This window comes from Rhinolophus hipposideros (genome assembly GCF_964194185.1).
Source record: "Rhinolophus hipposideros genome assembly, chromosome: 6".
Classification (NCBI taxonomy): domain Eukaryota; kingdom Metazoa; phylum Chordata; class Mammalia; order Chiroptera; family Rhinolophidae; genus Rhinolophus; species Rhinolophus hipposideros.
In genome coordinates, this window is record NC_138052.1 from 30,699,400 (window position 1) to 30,715,972 (window position 16,573).

Sequence of the window (16,573 nt, forward strand, 5' to 3'; positions counted from 1 at the left end):
GAGCATGTTACTTCTTCATCTAACTGTGTACATGAGGTGCTATTTTTTCATTTCTGTGCTTGGGTTTCTCTTTACCACACCTGGAGTCATTAGGTGTGGACTCATATCGAAATCCTGCTTAGAGCTGTATCCATATCCAGCATATGATAGCCCAACAGGCAGAGCTTCCTTCTCCCTGAGAAAGGGAAACAGGCAGATGGATACTTCTAGTGCCCCCTACATCAATCTTCTCCATCATTTATGCCCCTGCTCACACCCCAGATCTGTCTTGTTTTAGTCAGTTAATTAAAAACATGACAATTTCTCCATAATCCATCTAGTTGTTGTACCTCAACAATTATATTTTCATATAACATAATATATGAAAAAACCTCTTCCCATAATGATAGTAAGGATTATAACCCATTGAGTGAAGTAAGAATATATGAAGCCACAGAGATTTTATATCTACATTTAGATATAAAATTATATATTTATATATATAGATATCTCTATATATAGAGATCTATCTATATACAAAGATATATAGATATACAAAGGGTGCTAAAATAATGTATACACATTGTAAGAAAGGAAAAAAACTATTAAAATTGTAATACTCAATATATACCGATAACAAAAGATGGATACAAGGTCACGTTGACTTCTACAAATACAAGAGGTGCTCAAAGTGGTTACCATCAGCTTCCAGACACTTCTGATTATGGCGAACTACTGCTTGAGCAACGTTGACCAAAGTGTCCACTTGTGTACATTTTTTTGGCACCCCTGGTATATAAACATATATAGATACCTATGTCTGTCTGTCTGTCTGTCTGTCTCTCTATCCATCTTTCCTTTTTTGTTCCACTTTTAACCCTTCTTCTTAACTCCTGCTCATGCCTTTTCTACATTAGGAGGTTCTTAATCTCTGTCCATGACAGGTAGGACCATATTGACTACTTTTCTGTCTATAAAGTAGAAAAAATAAAACCTTAATGCCATCCAACCAACAAACTTTATATACTTATATATATTTTATGTATAAATAAAGTATACATAATTATACATATATAACTGCCTTCGACTGGCTTTCTAAGTATACTTGTTCTTAACAACATAGATGGTACCCTATACATACTTTTTCTTTCTTTCATATTAAAGCAGGTTGGGCTCAGCAATGTACTGTGAAATTTAGATGCATTTTCTAATTTTGAAACAATCTTACAAAAATGATGTAGTGTACTTATATTTCAGAAATCCTCCTTGTGTGATTCTTGTTGCAAGGCTGGGCTAGGGTCTCCCTCTGAGGTAACTGAGAAGACCAGACATCTCTTCCCCAGAAGCTGATCTGAGACATGTGATCTAACTAAGTATAACCAAACAAATCCTTCTGGCAGGAATTTGGCTTCTAAACCATGAATCCCCCAAAGTACCAAGGACTAGTGGGGATTCATTGTGATGGCAGCATTTCATGTCCAGAGTTTGGAGGTAGTGGTGATCCTGGCAGGGCTTCTACCAGGCAGTTTCCTTGTCTCGATGTGTGTTTTCACATACCCAGTCTTTCTTACTTTCTTTTGTTTCCCAACATGGCTCCCAAGACTCTCAGCTGATTCTGTGAACTATCTGCCTTCTAGTAAGTCAGTTTTTGGCCTCAGTTCCTGAATTTGGTGTGTGTTGATTGACAGGTCCACTGGATATTAATATTTCAGTGAGGGATCTTATTCTCACAGATATAAATTACCCAATATCCTGTAACAGGTACATGTCTAAGCCAGAATTTAAATTCCAGTTTACTGGTTTTAAAACCAGTTCTTTGATTTTATTATACAAAATCTTTCTTAAAAACATGTTTTTATTTTATTAATATTGTCCCATCTGTGAGTCACTCATCAATATACTCAGTGGAGGAAGATCGGTGTCAGTGTTCTACAGCCAAAACCAAACAGCCAGTTTCTTTATTACCTCTCAGTAAACTGAACTGACTGCTTTTTGGACATATGTCATTGTGATTTCTTTCGCCCTGGTAGAAAAAAGTCATTCTCTTTGCTTTTCCTCCAAGTGACCTTGAAGTAATGTTGCATGTTATGCTGGAGCCACAAATGCTTCTGCATGAAGCATAAAAATGCTTCATGGTGGAAATTATCTATTTTGCACGCCTACCTTATATTCTGACACTAACTTTTATGAGGATGGATTTTTTTTTCCCAATGCGGAAAATGAGTCATCCATATCAGACAAAAAGGAAAAGTGCCTGAAAATATGTTTGATCGAGAAACTGTGCTGTGTGTGTTTTTCTTTTTGTGTGAGAGTTTGCGTAGGTGTTTCTGGCCCAAACATTTTTGACATTCTGATAACCTGCAGGATTGGAAATGCTGCTTCTGAAAGACATGCATTGTGGAACTGTGAAGAATGCCCTATTCAGGTCTTAAGTGGCACCATCTGCGTGTCTCTTAAAATGTGGGCTCCTTGAAAAGCTTTGTCCCTGAGACAAAACTTGGCTTCCCACATGCTGCCTAACAGAGGTTATGTTGTGCGAGGTGTTTTCTTTTGTGCCCTCCCATGTAAACCTTTGAGAGACTGACTTAGAGAGGAGGCAAGTTCCATCTAGTTGCCAAAATCTTGGGAATAAGAATATACTGCCTGATAAAGCAGGCAAAATCCCAGCTGTGCAAGCAAGATTTCCAAATTAAAGTGGACAGGACTCTTCGTCATTTGCATATAAATAGGTCAGGGAGTGTGCTTACGTGGCCATAGATGAGAATTTTTAAAAAATCTATCTTGTCTTCCTGAGTCCTTTCAAGTATGATGAGGGTAAGAGGAGATAAATGGAAAAGTTGAATGTCATTCTAGGAAATCTCCCAAATCTTCCAAGGATGCTTCCACTAGTGTATTACTCAAAATAGTTTTCATTGGTAATTTAAGGCTTTTCAATAACAAATATTTAAACCCATGTATCACAGCCAAATCTCCCAAAGGAATATAGTTAACTTTTATTTTAACAATAACTTATGCATAGGTATTAATAAAACTTAATTATAATTAAAGCTCCTTTTTCTATTCTGTCTTAAAAAACTACAATTTCTAATTAAAATAGTTTAGCAGCCCCTAAAACCTAAAGAGAACAGATAAACATGATATTTATTGTACTAATTCCAATTTGTTAATTTGAAAACTTATAGGTATTCCCAGAACGTACTTAATACCATTCAACTTTCCTGAATGTAAATTCAGTAAACAGAGTCTAACCACCCTGAAGGAAGAGAGCAAGTCACTTTCAGCTTCTGACAATGAGATCCTCGGTAGAATTTACAAAACTATAAATCTTGGTTTTGTTATTGAGATAATCAATTTTCTCCTTTTGTCTTTGTTTTGGATTTAAAACACCTAGAATGATTCTTCCTTGATTAATCCCAAGAGCCTCAGGTCTCTCTGTTTACACACTGGGTTGGAAACCCCTCAGCGAGGTTTGCTCTCTCTCCAAGTTGGCCTGCCCTCCCAATTAGAGCCCTGAGCTCCCCAGACGCATGGTGTCTGTTATTGTGCCTGTCTTTTGAACCATTGCACAGTGTTTAGTGTGGCACTTAGCATACAGCAGGCTTGCCGTGTGCCAATGACCAGCATTTCCACACTTCTCACACTGACTGACAAGATGGAGAGTTGTCCTGTAGCCTTTTTTGGCTCTTCTTTCTTAGTCTGGATATTTGCTTGACCAGTCAACCTTGAATTCCTTAAATCTCTCTCAATAGATTTCCTAGATTATAAGCTTTGTCATTTTGGGCAAGGCACTAACAAGTACTCTAGATCTCAGTTTTCCTCTATATAATGAAAGAGTTGCACAGAATGATTTCTCTCCTGCATTAAAATTCTAGGATTTCCTGGATTAAAATCCTAGGATTTCATGATATCCATGGTTTACCAGGTTAGCTATCTCAACCTGGATGTTCCATTGGCAGATTTAATTCAATAAGTCCAAATGCCTTTTCCCTCCACATCTCATTCTTGTCCTCATTTCCTTGGATGGAATTGAAATCTTTTTCCTCTTTGAATCCCCCCTCTTCTGTGTGTTCATTTCCGGTCAGATGCACTCTCTTTCCTATTCCCATTCACACAGAGACTGATTCAAGACTTTATGACTTCTTTCAATAGACTATTAATCTTCCAGTCTATGGTTTCCATCTGAACCTACTATACAAATACCTGGGGGACTATATCTCCAAATGATTACAGTGTTTCCTTCTATGGGTTTCTATTATCTACATGGTGAAGTCGATAAATATTTGTATCCATTGTCCTTTGGAACAGTATCCCAAACTACTTTACAGGTGTTTGTCTCCTTTTCCCAAAATGTTTCCTATATCTCAGGTAAATGGTAGTACTCTGTGCTGTTCCATAACACACATAAAACCTCCTTAGTCCAGGCCTTTACCTATGTCACCTACTCTAACTGAAGTCTTCTGTCATCTCTGCTTCTTAAATTTTGTCTATCCTTTAACTCAATATCTCAATTAACATCTTTTCCATAAAAATGTCCTGGTTCTTGAACTCAGAAGTGATTGTGATTTCCTTTGCGCTGCTGCAGTGTTTTATACATTTCTGTCATTATCTTCCTTATGGGAATTTGTGAACTTATCTTTCTTACAAGTTTTAAATACCCTAAATTCTGTTATTGTGTCTTATTTATCTTTGTATCCTTTGAGAATTCTTTTTTAGTATTGTATGCATGAGGGGCACACAGCCTCACAACATTTTTGTGAGCCTGACGGGAGGACATGAAGTGCAGTGGATTTCAGAAGAAGACAGACATGGGTTGGAATCTCTGCTCTGCTTCAGAACGGCTATGGGTGACTGCTGTGTTCCTCACATCTTCCCCTTTCTTCCTGGGATGATCTATTGTGGGGACCTTGTGGTTGATTCAACTAGTGTGGAGGTGTGACAGTGGGGGCAGGTAACTGGTTTTACCTTCATAATCTCTGGCTCAAAAGGATCCCCGTCAGGCCCTGACATGGGGAATATTATAAAATTTTGGACATTGTGCCTGGGGCTACGACTGGATTAGAGCGGAGGGGATTTGCGAGTATTTTTTTTGGAGAAGCGGGGAGTATATTTTATTCAAGAAAGGGACAGAAACACACACAACATTGTGACTAGAGGGTAGAATGGGTATGTCACGTGAGGAACATTATTGTTCCTAATTGTTTGCTACCACTCCATATAAGAAGATCATTTCTCTCTATGTTTAGCTATCAGGCTTGGCTATGTGACTTAAATAATTGAAAGGAGAGTGGGATCAACATAATTCACTGCTGCACAGAAGTTTTAAATAGTATCTCGTGGATCTACCATTGCTCTTTTTGCTCTGCCCTGGATAGGAACTTCTTCAATTTGGGTCCTGAAATGAAGACATCAAGAGTACAGCCGCTGCTGTCAATCTGTGTAGGACAAGTAATATGAGTAAAAAGTAGACGTTAAGTTACTGTTAGCCATAGAGATTTGGGAATTTTTGTTATTTGAGCATAAAAGTTGATTGGTGCCACCTGGTTTATGAAGTAGCTTATAAAGTAGTTTATCAATGTAAAATCTTCTCTAGATTTGCCACTTTAAAGAATGGTAAGCAGTGATCACTTCATAAGGCACATAAATATCTAATCTCTATATTGTGTGCCTGAAACTAATATAATACTGTATGTCAACTGTAATTGAAAAATGAATTTTAAATAAAGAGTGCTTAAGCTCTAAACATCCTAAGAGATGAAGCAATAAAGTCACTCAGCAGTGTTCAATTTCTTCCTGTTTCCTTCTTTGTTGCTTTCTTTCTCCCTCCCGCCCTTCTTTCTTCTTTTTTTTTTAAAGCATTTGTACCTTTTTTTTTTTCATTAAATGGATCTCATTAAGAAGATCAGTATACCAACATCTAACAGTTGAACTGTTCTAGAAGTAGAGGAGAGTGGGGAAGTGAGGACTGAACATTTCTCCTTTGTTTCCTCATGGACCCTTCTCATACTCGATGTGTTTGAGGTCCACCTTTTAAGTCCCTTCAGGGTAGAGTGTAAAAGGGGTTTAAGGTACAAGGAAGGAAAGTAATGGGCACACAGCCTCACGACATTTTTGTGAGCCTGACGGGAGGACATAAAGTGCAGTGGACTTCAGAAGAAGACAGACATGGGTTGGAATCTCTGCTCAGCTACCTATTAAATGTGACTTTGTATTGTCTGCACACCTCCATGTCTCTGTTTCTTCACCTGTGAAAAGGGGACATTGACACTGGCCTCAGACAGCCGTTGAGAGAATTCAGTGCAGCAGTGTATTTGCATGAAAGGTATTATTAGTATTTGTTCCTTGTTCTCCATCCTGTTTTCTTTCCAACATACAATGCTGTGCCAGAATCTTGGAAACTTTATCAGAAAAATATGTTTATGGGGGCTTATTCTTCATCTTTACTTCATAAGAGTGAACACAGCCTTGTCCACCGTCACATTCCTGGAACTGGAAGCCGGCTTTCCTGTCCTCTATATGGATCCAACTGCTACTGAGTCTCCAAAGGTCTCTGGGCTTAGAGCTGGAGGAAACCTCACGGTAGTTACTGACAGATCCTCCTTATGTTGGAGTGAGCAACCGATAGGTTTCATTTTTCTTCATTTCTCTGACATTCCAGGACTGAAATGTTTCCACTTAGCTCAGCAGAACGCAGCAAAGCATATAAGAAACTGAGGAAACTGTACTTTGGGGTTCAATCTGTAATTGACTTCGAAGTCCCATCAAATGTTAGTGTGAAAGAGCCAGTTCCCCATTTTCCTGAAGATTTTTCCTGCCTCAATGATAAACAGTGGGTGCTGTCAAAGGCAGGGACTGATCCCAACCACTTAAATAACAGCCACCACATCTCTTCTCTAGGGAAAGAGAAACGGATGTGACTTTAATATCAAAGATTCCTCTAGAAGCAACAGGAGGGCCTGAGAAAGAAACCTGCCAAGAAGAAGGCTTCTTACCGTAATCATGTAACAGCAAGATTTGACTTCCAAGACAGGAAGCAACAACATTTGCGTGTGACCAATTAGCTATTTTCCAATTTGCTATTTTAGTCAAGCCCTTTTGGGTTGGGTTGAGATGTTTGCTCAGAATAAAACCACTTAAATCCTAAATTCTTCACAGGATACAGCCTCTGCCTGCTAGGTCTTAGGACTTTTCTCTCCCCAGGATTTACTGCAATACCCACTAAATCAGGAAAGCAGGGGGCTAAATACTCTCTTGAAGACCTTCCATGTCCAAGTTTGTTTGTTGTTGTAGAGAAGATATCTAGGTCTTTCCTTCCGGTTTCATTTTAGCCCATTCAAATACTAAAATGGGACTGAGACTCTGGCATAGAAGTTCTTGTTTCATTTTGAAAACCGGCTGAAGGCCTGATAACTGGTCATTGATCTTCCTCTAGAATCAGAGATACTTCCCTGGCAGACACTTCCTTGGCACACCTGGGCTGGAGTGATGCACTTCACCTGTGACTCTTAGAGCAGAGAGATAACAGTGGGCCTAGAGGTAAGCTGGTACAGGGTGAGGTGCCCATACTAGCTTAGGTCACGCAAGGAAACTGGGGGAGTAGCACGGTGTGCCTCTCTTCTGCGGCCTTACTTGCATCTCCAGTGATGAATGGCTGCCTCCAGGTTATCTGTCCGCTCACATTTGACCTCTGTGGATGAGAAGACTTTGTTTAGCATTCCAAGCTGTGGCAAAGAGATGTGAATGGACAACCCCAAAGGAGGTAAAGGTTGCCAAGTTCCCCATTACAAGCAGGTGTCAGTGCTTCCAGAGAAAGTAATTATAAGTTTGGAAGTGTTTTGATATTCTTTTGTTTAACTTTGCCATTTAACTTACCCCAATAAGCCTTTGTCTTCTCTTTGGAAAAAAATAGGAAGATATTCATGCCTCATTACTGGTTCAATGTGATAGTGTGCGTTAACTATTAGTTTCAATGATTGAAATGATCAGGGAAGACTCAGCTTAACAGATTTTGGAAGGTACACCATAACAATTTATTTTTAGGTTTCCTTTCTCTATTTCATTGTCTGCCTTTTTTTACTTTAGCACTATTTTATAATATATTGTATATGCTTTAAAAATATTCTTCTATGTAGCATAATTTGCTTTTATAAAATACTATCATTCCACTGTCACAGTTCTAGTCTGAGTTGCATTAATACCCACAGTCCAGAGGATGTGCGAATTTTGGCTCTGTTACCTGAGGGTCCCTTTGTGTTGTTTCAAATGTTTAGGAATGTATGTGCATTTTTTAAAAATGTCAGTTGCATGATACGTTAAATTAAAATAGTTTTCCTGGATAAATCCTGGGTATCTGATTTTCCTTTTTAACAGGTAATGTGATTCTTGGGAATAAAGTTCAAGAAAAAGTAGCTACACATATTGACATAAGAAATTAAGGTCTATTTATTAATTTCCTAAATTACTGGATTGCCTGCCTTTGGCTAACAAAGTAGCGTAGTAGTGGAGTCTCCATGTAAAGTGGGGTTATGACAGAGAAGAACAAAGATTCACCATAATCATGGTATATTTTCCTGGTGTTTCAAATGTATTCAAGGATATTTGGGGGATACGTGAAGGAATTTACAACAGTATTTTATGTTTTTAAAAATGAGTATATTATGGAGCACAATATATGATTGGTATGACTTAAATAAAAATGACTTCAAATGAATCTGAAACTTTGGCAGGCTTTTTGAAACTTCTGGTATAGCCACTCGCCCTCTTCCCATTGGGACACTTTGAAAATAAAGAATAAAATCCACCGTTATGGGGGATTTCAATGACAGCATCAGGAGAAATAACAGCAGCTGATCTTTTGAAATGTACAGTAAAACATGTATTAATGGAAACAGTCAAATATTTTTTTCTATTTCCCCTCATTTATTAGAAAAGCAAGTATCAGGTACGTAAATCAATAACACATTTTTTAAATTTAATTTTTAAAGTAAGTCTGGGTCCTGGTGAGATTCAACTCAGGATCATCTGCCTTCGACACCTGTAAGATTTCCCGAAGGTAACAGACTCCTATGGGTGACTGCAGATGTGCAGTTTTCTTTTAAACCGGAAGCCTCCCCTCTCCCTTCAACTGGTAGTCCTTCACCAAGTTTTTAGAGTCTACAAAGTAACTTGAAGTGAACCCCTCTGTTTTGAAGAGATTGTTTCAAATGAAAATCTGCTGTCTTTCCACTTTCTTTCACAGTTTCAGTCACCCACATAGAGCAAGTCAGCGTATGTGCTATGGCTCTGTCTTTACCTTTCTAGCTCCCTTCCATCAGTGTCCCACATTGTCCCCTTTGTTCTAACTGTGCCGAGCCACTTGTAGAGTCTCAAATGTGCCCTGTACTTTCATGCCTCTGTGCCATTGCCTGTACTGTTCCCCACCCGGTGTATGTATCTTTCTCACTGAAAAACTCCCCTGAAACTGTCTTTTCTCTGAAGTTCTTTTTGATGCCATCCTCCCACCTCTAGCTACTAGTAGTAGGTCCTGCTAGCTCATCCCCATCATGCCATGACAATGACTATTTCACAAAAATAAATATTGTATTCGAAATACTTGTTACTAAATAATGCCTGTTCTGTTGAAAGTTTCTTAGGCATTGTTACATAGAATTTACCTTTTTTTTGTTGTTGTTGAACCAAGTGTTTATTCTAAAGATTTATTATGCTTTGCTTTTGCTACCAAGAAGGTAAAAGGGTGGTATATACAATAAATTATAACTATATTTTTGCCAGAATTTACTTTTTTAACTTTAACAGTGAGCTCAGAGATTAGCATTGAACAAATATTGTTTTGAGAAAAATTAAAATATGCTAATTATTTTAAATCTACACATATAAGGAAATAGAATTTCTTGTTGTTAACATATTAGGCAGACGTGGTCTTTTGGAAGTAGACTAACGTAGGTTTTAATTTTACATTTTCTGAACACTAGCTTTGTGACTTGAACAATTTACGTAACCTTTCTGAGTCCGTTTTCTCACCTATAACATATTTTAAAATAATACACACTTCATAGACTTATAGTGGAGATAAATAACATACTTAAAATCTAGCATAATATTTGCTGCGATGGTCGATAAGTATTAGTTTCTTTCCTTTTTCTCTCCAAAGGCTTGAATAAAATAAGTAGTTTTTTTGTTTGTTTAATCCCTTGTCAACCAGAAAATTAAGGTAAATGGAAACCTGAACCCCCGATTCTCTGAACCTTGTGGTTCATTTTTATTGCTGTGTATGTTCTGATAGACATCGGTGTCTATGCCGATGGGGAGTGAGAGCTGCGAAGTCTCAGGCCAGGATTTTCCTTATGAGGCACTGGGAGCATCCACTCTCCAGCAAACTTCCCATGTTTTTCATAATCTGGCCCAGATCCAAGAGCTCACAAAATAGATACCATAATTAAGCCTGTCAGAAAATCTGTAATATTTCTGTATCTGTGTACAAATGACCTTGTACAGCTGGCTTGGTCACTGTGATACACTGGGAAATGTCTTCACCCAACGTGTTTCTGAGACCACTTCCACCCGTGGGGACAGGACAAGCCAGTCAGAGTGCAATCACATTCATCTTGACTATGTGGGAAAACCAAGTCGTTCAGAAGTTGGAAATTCTCCACACACCGGTACTTTATTTTGCTGATGGGTTAGCACAGGTTGTGTTTTGCTCTGTTTCATTTTTAAATAGAAGGACTTTATTTTTCAGAAGGATATATGAACTTTCAAGGGTTCTGTGACCACATTAGTTTTTTTGATGGGTTTGGAAACTTGTCAGAGAATTGCAGAGAACTAGGACCATTCCAATTGGGAGTTTCGGCCTCTGTCTTAGTTGGAAAACTTAACCCTTAGGTCATTGGGCATCCAAAAAAAGTAACTTGGTGAGATTGTTTGGAGGTAATGGGTTTTTATTTGGAAAAAACACACTGGGAATATTTTTGCAAACGAGGATTATGAACAACTAGATACACTATAAACTATCCAAGAACTTGCAAAGCTAAGTTTTAACTAAAGGAAGTGAAGGCAACAGGCAACGGGACTAGGATGATGAGCAACAAAACATGTATTGACTTGTTATTTTAGCCCAAATATTTTGACCCTGATGTCTGGGCGTCATGGCAATTCTGAATCAAAAAAGATTGCTCACACTTTTCTTATGGATTAGTTATGGAGTGACTATTAACTGTCACCATTTTGCATCAAGCAGGTGAGCTATTGTAAGGTTCTAGGTAGTGACAGAGGCGTGGTCCAAATGCCAGAAGCTTCAGTGTGCACTGAGGACTGATGTCAGAGTGCAGGCTAAGCTGGGACTTCATTTCAAAAAGCTTTTTTTTTATAGAGAATATAAAATACAAGGGGACTTTTTCCCAGTTTGTGCATTTCTCAGCCAGAAATGAGAGAAGTGCAGCCCACTTGAATTATTCCTTAATGTAAAACCAAAGTGACGTCTTGACCATATAATCTTGTTAGGCATAGTGAGTTTTATGTATTTACTTTTTTTTATAACCCTGATTTTTTTTCTATAAGAAACTGAGGAGCATTTCCCATTGCAATCGCTTGGGAAAGTTTGTCTTTCCAATGATTATTTTTGAGTTAAATTCTATAATTAAATATTGGAAAGAGAAAGAAAGGGGTTTAAACCAGCCTGAAAACTTCTTGCTGTTTGACAGCTGACTCTAGGAAAGATAACTTAGATCTGGTTCGTCTGGCAATACATGCTGTTGGTTTCACTTTATCAGACAGTAGCATTTAGCTATTTCTTCAGTTTACATTTGTAGCTGCTTTATGTTCATGACATCATTGTAATTAAGCACTGAGCTAAGGCCAAAGAGGGAAGCTTCTATTACTTCCTTCCCTTTACCCTCTCCACTGACAGGGAAATTTTTTCTGTATTTATTTGTTTTGATTATAAAATTATAATACATGCCCAGAATTAAACATTTAAATGCATTAAAAAATACAAAAGAAAAGAAGCATTAAAATACCCTCCTTCCGTCAACCATAGCCTTACTCACAAGAGGGAATAAATTTTACTCTTTTTGATCTTGTCGGTTTTACATATTCACAATACTGAATTATGTATTTGTAACTTGATTTCTTAATTTTTACATTTTAGACTTGATTTACTCCTGAATATGAACAATGAGGAATCTAGCCCTATTTCCATCTCTTCTTTCATTCTTCATCTGTTGTTAATTTTTTAAATTCTTCTAGGGGTTAACTTTACAACTGTTAAATGAAACACATAAATATGTTTCTTGACTCATCAATTTTAGACAGAATCCATTGACTTCACATTGTCTTAGATGAGGAAATAAATGCATGAGCATTTTTTCCTACTTCTCTTCGTCCACCTCTCCCTCCCAGCCTTGGTTGGCTGCACCTTTGCTTTTCCATTGCCAAAACTTATTTCATGCATTCTGCTCTGTAACTGTAATGACGTTTTCTACTTTAATTGAAAATCAATAAGCAGTATTCACAATATGTTTGTATTGCAAGAACCAAATAGTGGTTCTAGTTTGTATTCCTAGAGAAAGAAATATAATCCCGTGTTACTAAGCTCCTTACTTGATTGACAGTATTTCAAGTTTCAAAGTCATTGCAGAGTTTCTTGCTCTATACTCCATAACTGGTGTAAAGTCCTGCCAAATTTTATTTTGCTTCATACTTGGGCCACACCTTTCTTGCACAATTCTTTTTATTTTTTCATACAGGAGCTGGGAAAGAACAATTTGCTCTAGCTATTCCATAGCCACTCCATTGGCAAGTGTCCTGTTTATAGCCTGTTTCTGCTTCCTGGCTTTGGCCTAGCTGCATCTGCTAGGCACAAGCAGGACTGGTAGCTGCCCCTCTTGGTGTGACTGACTCTTGTGGATTTGGGGGATACAGTCTTCTCTTTGAGGGTTTATTTATCAACGTGACCCCATCTGCACTCTTTCTTCTAAGAACTTACCAAAACGTTTTATTTATTGATGAATCTTGTATTTGTTTGGGTTTTCCAGAGAAATAAAACCAAGAGGATCTATCTATCATCTATCTATCTATCTATCTATCTATCTATCTATCTATCTATCTATCTATCATCATCTATCATCACTTTAATCTATCTTTATTTATTTATTATAGGATTGGCTCATATAATTACAGAGACTGAGAAGTCCCAAGACCTCCAGTTGGCAAGCTGGAGACCCAGGATCACTAATAATGACAACGCAAAATGTAAGGTAAAGAATTGAAAGTATATACAATTAAGCATTAAATTCAGTGAATACCTTTTGATGGACATATTGTGGGTAAGTCTTCTTAAGAATAGATTTTTTCATGGTAGTGCTAAGAAAAGTATGACGTAGTCTTTGTCATGTATTCCTCACATGCACTAAGGATGGCCATGGTAAAGGCCTGATAACCAGGAGAGCAGATGGGGTAAGTTCCCTTCTGAGTCCAAACGCGAGAGAAGACCTGTATCCCAGCGCGAAGCCAGTCAGGCAGAGAGAGTGAGTTCTCCCTTCCTCAACCTTCTGTTCTAGTCAGGCCTTCAGCACATTGGATGAGGACCACCCACTTTAGGAAGGATAATCTTTACTCAGTCTAACAATTTGAATGTTAATCTCATCCAAAAACACACCCATAGACACACCCAGAATAATATTTAGTCAAATATCTGGGCACCGTGTGTCCCAGTTAAGTTGACATATAAAATTAACTATCACAGATCTTCTCATTTTCAAGTCCCATATATATATATATATTGACATGGGATTTTGGAGGAGAGATAAACACAGATCATTGTTTTGAGCCAGAATTATTGCTGGCTTCCTGGGGCTGGGATGGTAACTACCAAGATTATTTATTCTTCTAGGTAATGTCGGCTGGTGCTCATCCCACTTTCTCCTCTGTATTGAAGGAAGTTTCTAGAAATTGCATTCCCCAAGCTGTCTTGCTGACTGGTTCCTATTAAGCTCTGCTGGTAGGAACCATTTCAGTGGGATTGCAAGGACAATGAGGGGGAAATCTTTCTGCTTCTGGTTCCAGACAGAATGGTAGCCAAAAGGTGAAGGTGGCTGAGTGACTGTGACCTCCAGCTGTGTCCATGGGTCACAGAATAGTGGGAGGCAGTGGTGAGAATGACAGATAACTATGCCCTCCAGCAGCATTGGTAGCGACCTTCACAGCAAATCCATATCTCTGTATCGTGCTCCTTCCCCACCCCCTTTACTCCTCTACCCAACTCAAATTTTTATAATCAGTATCTTGGACTAGATTCACTTCTGTTTGAAAATTTCAGAGTATTTCTGTTTTGCTGATTGGACTGTGACTGACATACTCACTAACATTATATTTCTTTTTTATTTTTCTAGAGGATGTGATATACCTTTGAACTGCAGCATCAGCTCAAAGGAAAAATTAAAGGTAAGAGATGGCCACTGATTTTTATTTCATATTTACTGTTTTCTACTCGCATTAACTCTGAGGTAAATACTATTATACCTGTTGTGTTTTAGATGATAATACAGGTTTGGGTGTATTTATTTGACAAAAAATGCACAGTGCACACTGACTCTAAATCAGATTCCACTCTTTTCATCTGAGAGAATCATATGGATGTTTGATACAAATCCTAATGAGTTTCTAATTGATCCTAATTGATACAAATCCTAATGGCGTATGAGTAGCTGGAAGTTCCCTTCATACTTAAACTTCCTTTATCAAATGAGAGGCAGTATAATCACTTTATATTCTTAGACTGAAAAGATTGTTGAGCTTTGATTGAAATAATCCAGAAGAGTACAGAATTCAGCAGAGATCTCCAATGCAGACAATTCAGGTGATACATATGCTGGTTATTCTAATAGTTTTTAGACATTAATATATGTTTATAGCATGATTTCTATTTGGATGGTCAAAACACTGGACGGAAAAAAAGAAAACGCCTTCTCAGAGGATTTTTCTCTTTCCATTAAAGGAAGGTATTAAGGAAAAGGAGAAGGGAGACCCTCTGTCACATTATCATACAATAGTTCCATTATACGCAACTAAATTAGCGATCAAGGTTTCACCTGCTTGTAGGTTTCAGATAATAAAGATGGGCCTGACACCATTCTCATGTTCAGATAAGATAACATGTCCTAACTAAATATCCTCTCACCAACAAGGGAGGAAGAGGATCAGCTTAGGAAAGGTTTATCCCTTGGAAAGATTTTTTGGAAAAGTCTTCCCAGAAAATTACTCAGCATATCACCCAGTTCCAGCATTTAACATGTGATTTATAGACTGCCACATTCCCTTTGGACTGTCATGTTCCAGCAAAGTTGTTCTTACAATGCTCTTACAAATGTGCAAAAGAATAACACATTTTAGACATTTGCATTCATATCTGTGCATTGATTCCTTCTGTACAAAGCCACATAACCCAGATCTAAGACACACTGAGCTCAGCTCAAGGAAAGAATGGTTTTCTTAGGCACTGCCTGCTTACCTTTGCCATTTCTCTCCTCATTGGCAATCTTCCCCTCACAGGACTTCGAGAGCCAAAGGTAAGTAATTAGAAGTGTGCGTGAACACTCACTGATGTGTTCTGAGAGGAACGCTAAGTCCTCGAGTCGTCACTCTTGGGGCTGACTGTGGAGCAACAGGACCTGCCACTTCCAAACACACAGGTTAGGTGTATACAAGCTACCATTCTATTTGAGTTTTAATGTGTCACCATATGTATCACTTAGAAGTAAAAGGAAAATTCTTCTCAGGTAAGGAATAAATTGCTGATGATGTGTTTGGATTATATGTGTGTAAGCAATAGCCATGCACCACTTAAGAGTTGTTTCCTATTGCCAAAAGCCTGCATTCAAATAATCACAGGCACCACGCGTGTCCCGCTGCATGCCCTGATGGTTTTCGTCTTGACAAAATAATATAGCAAGAGATTGTCAGTGTGACTTTAATTTTGGTTTCAATTATCCTTAGCAGATTCCTAGAGGTATTAGTGTCAGAAATGGGAGTGTTTCTAAAAGTAAGTTTTGTTACTTTGGTAAAATTAACCAAAAAAATTAGAAAAAAAAGGAGGAAATGGAAGGGCTATGTGAAATAATGGTGCATTTCCCGGGTGTGTTTCTCTATCCTTTTAAATTGAATCAGGGACACTGCAGTTTGATAAGCCTGGATCAATGCACTTACCTGGTCCTTGTTGCATTTTCTCTAAGATCAGAGTAACTGTTTGTTTTTTTTTGTTTGTTTTTAATTAAAGTTTATTGGGGTGACAATTGTTAGAAAAGTTACATAGATTTCAGGTGTACAATTCTGTATTACATCATCTATATGTTGTGTTCACTATCCAGAGTCAGTTCTCTTTCTATCACCTTATATTGAATCCCCTTTCCCCTTATCTACCACCCCGCTCCCTGCTTACCCTCTGGTAACCACTAAACTATGGTCTGTGTCTATGAGTTTTTGTTTCTTCATTTGTTTCTTTTGTTGTTTTCAGTTTTATATACCACATATCAGTGAAATAATATGGACTTTTTCTGTCTGACTTATTTAGCTTAGCATAATTATCTCAAGATTCATCCATGTT

The 16,573-nt window shown here is 37.9% G+C and overlaps 1 long non-coding RNA gene across 1 annotated transcript in view; it reads left to right on the top strand.

The window, feature by feature from the left end:
- Positions 1 to 16,042, top strand: part of LOC308498906 — a 311,736-nt gene extending 295,694 nt beyond the window's left edge. Inside the window, exons 4-5 of the long non-coding RNA XR_013993533.1 lie at positions 13,132 to 13,229; positions 14,364 to 16,042. This is a non-coding gene — a long non-coding RNA (uncharacterized lncRNA). The remainder of the gene's footprint in view (positions 1 to 13,131; positions 13,230 to 14,363) is intronic.
- Positions 16,043 to 16,573: the final 531 nt, after the last annotated feature.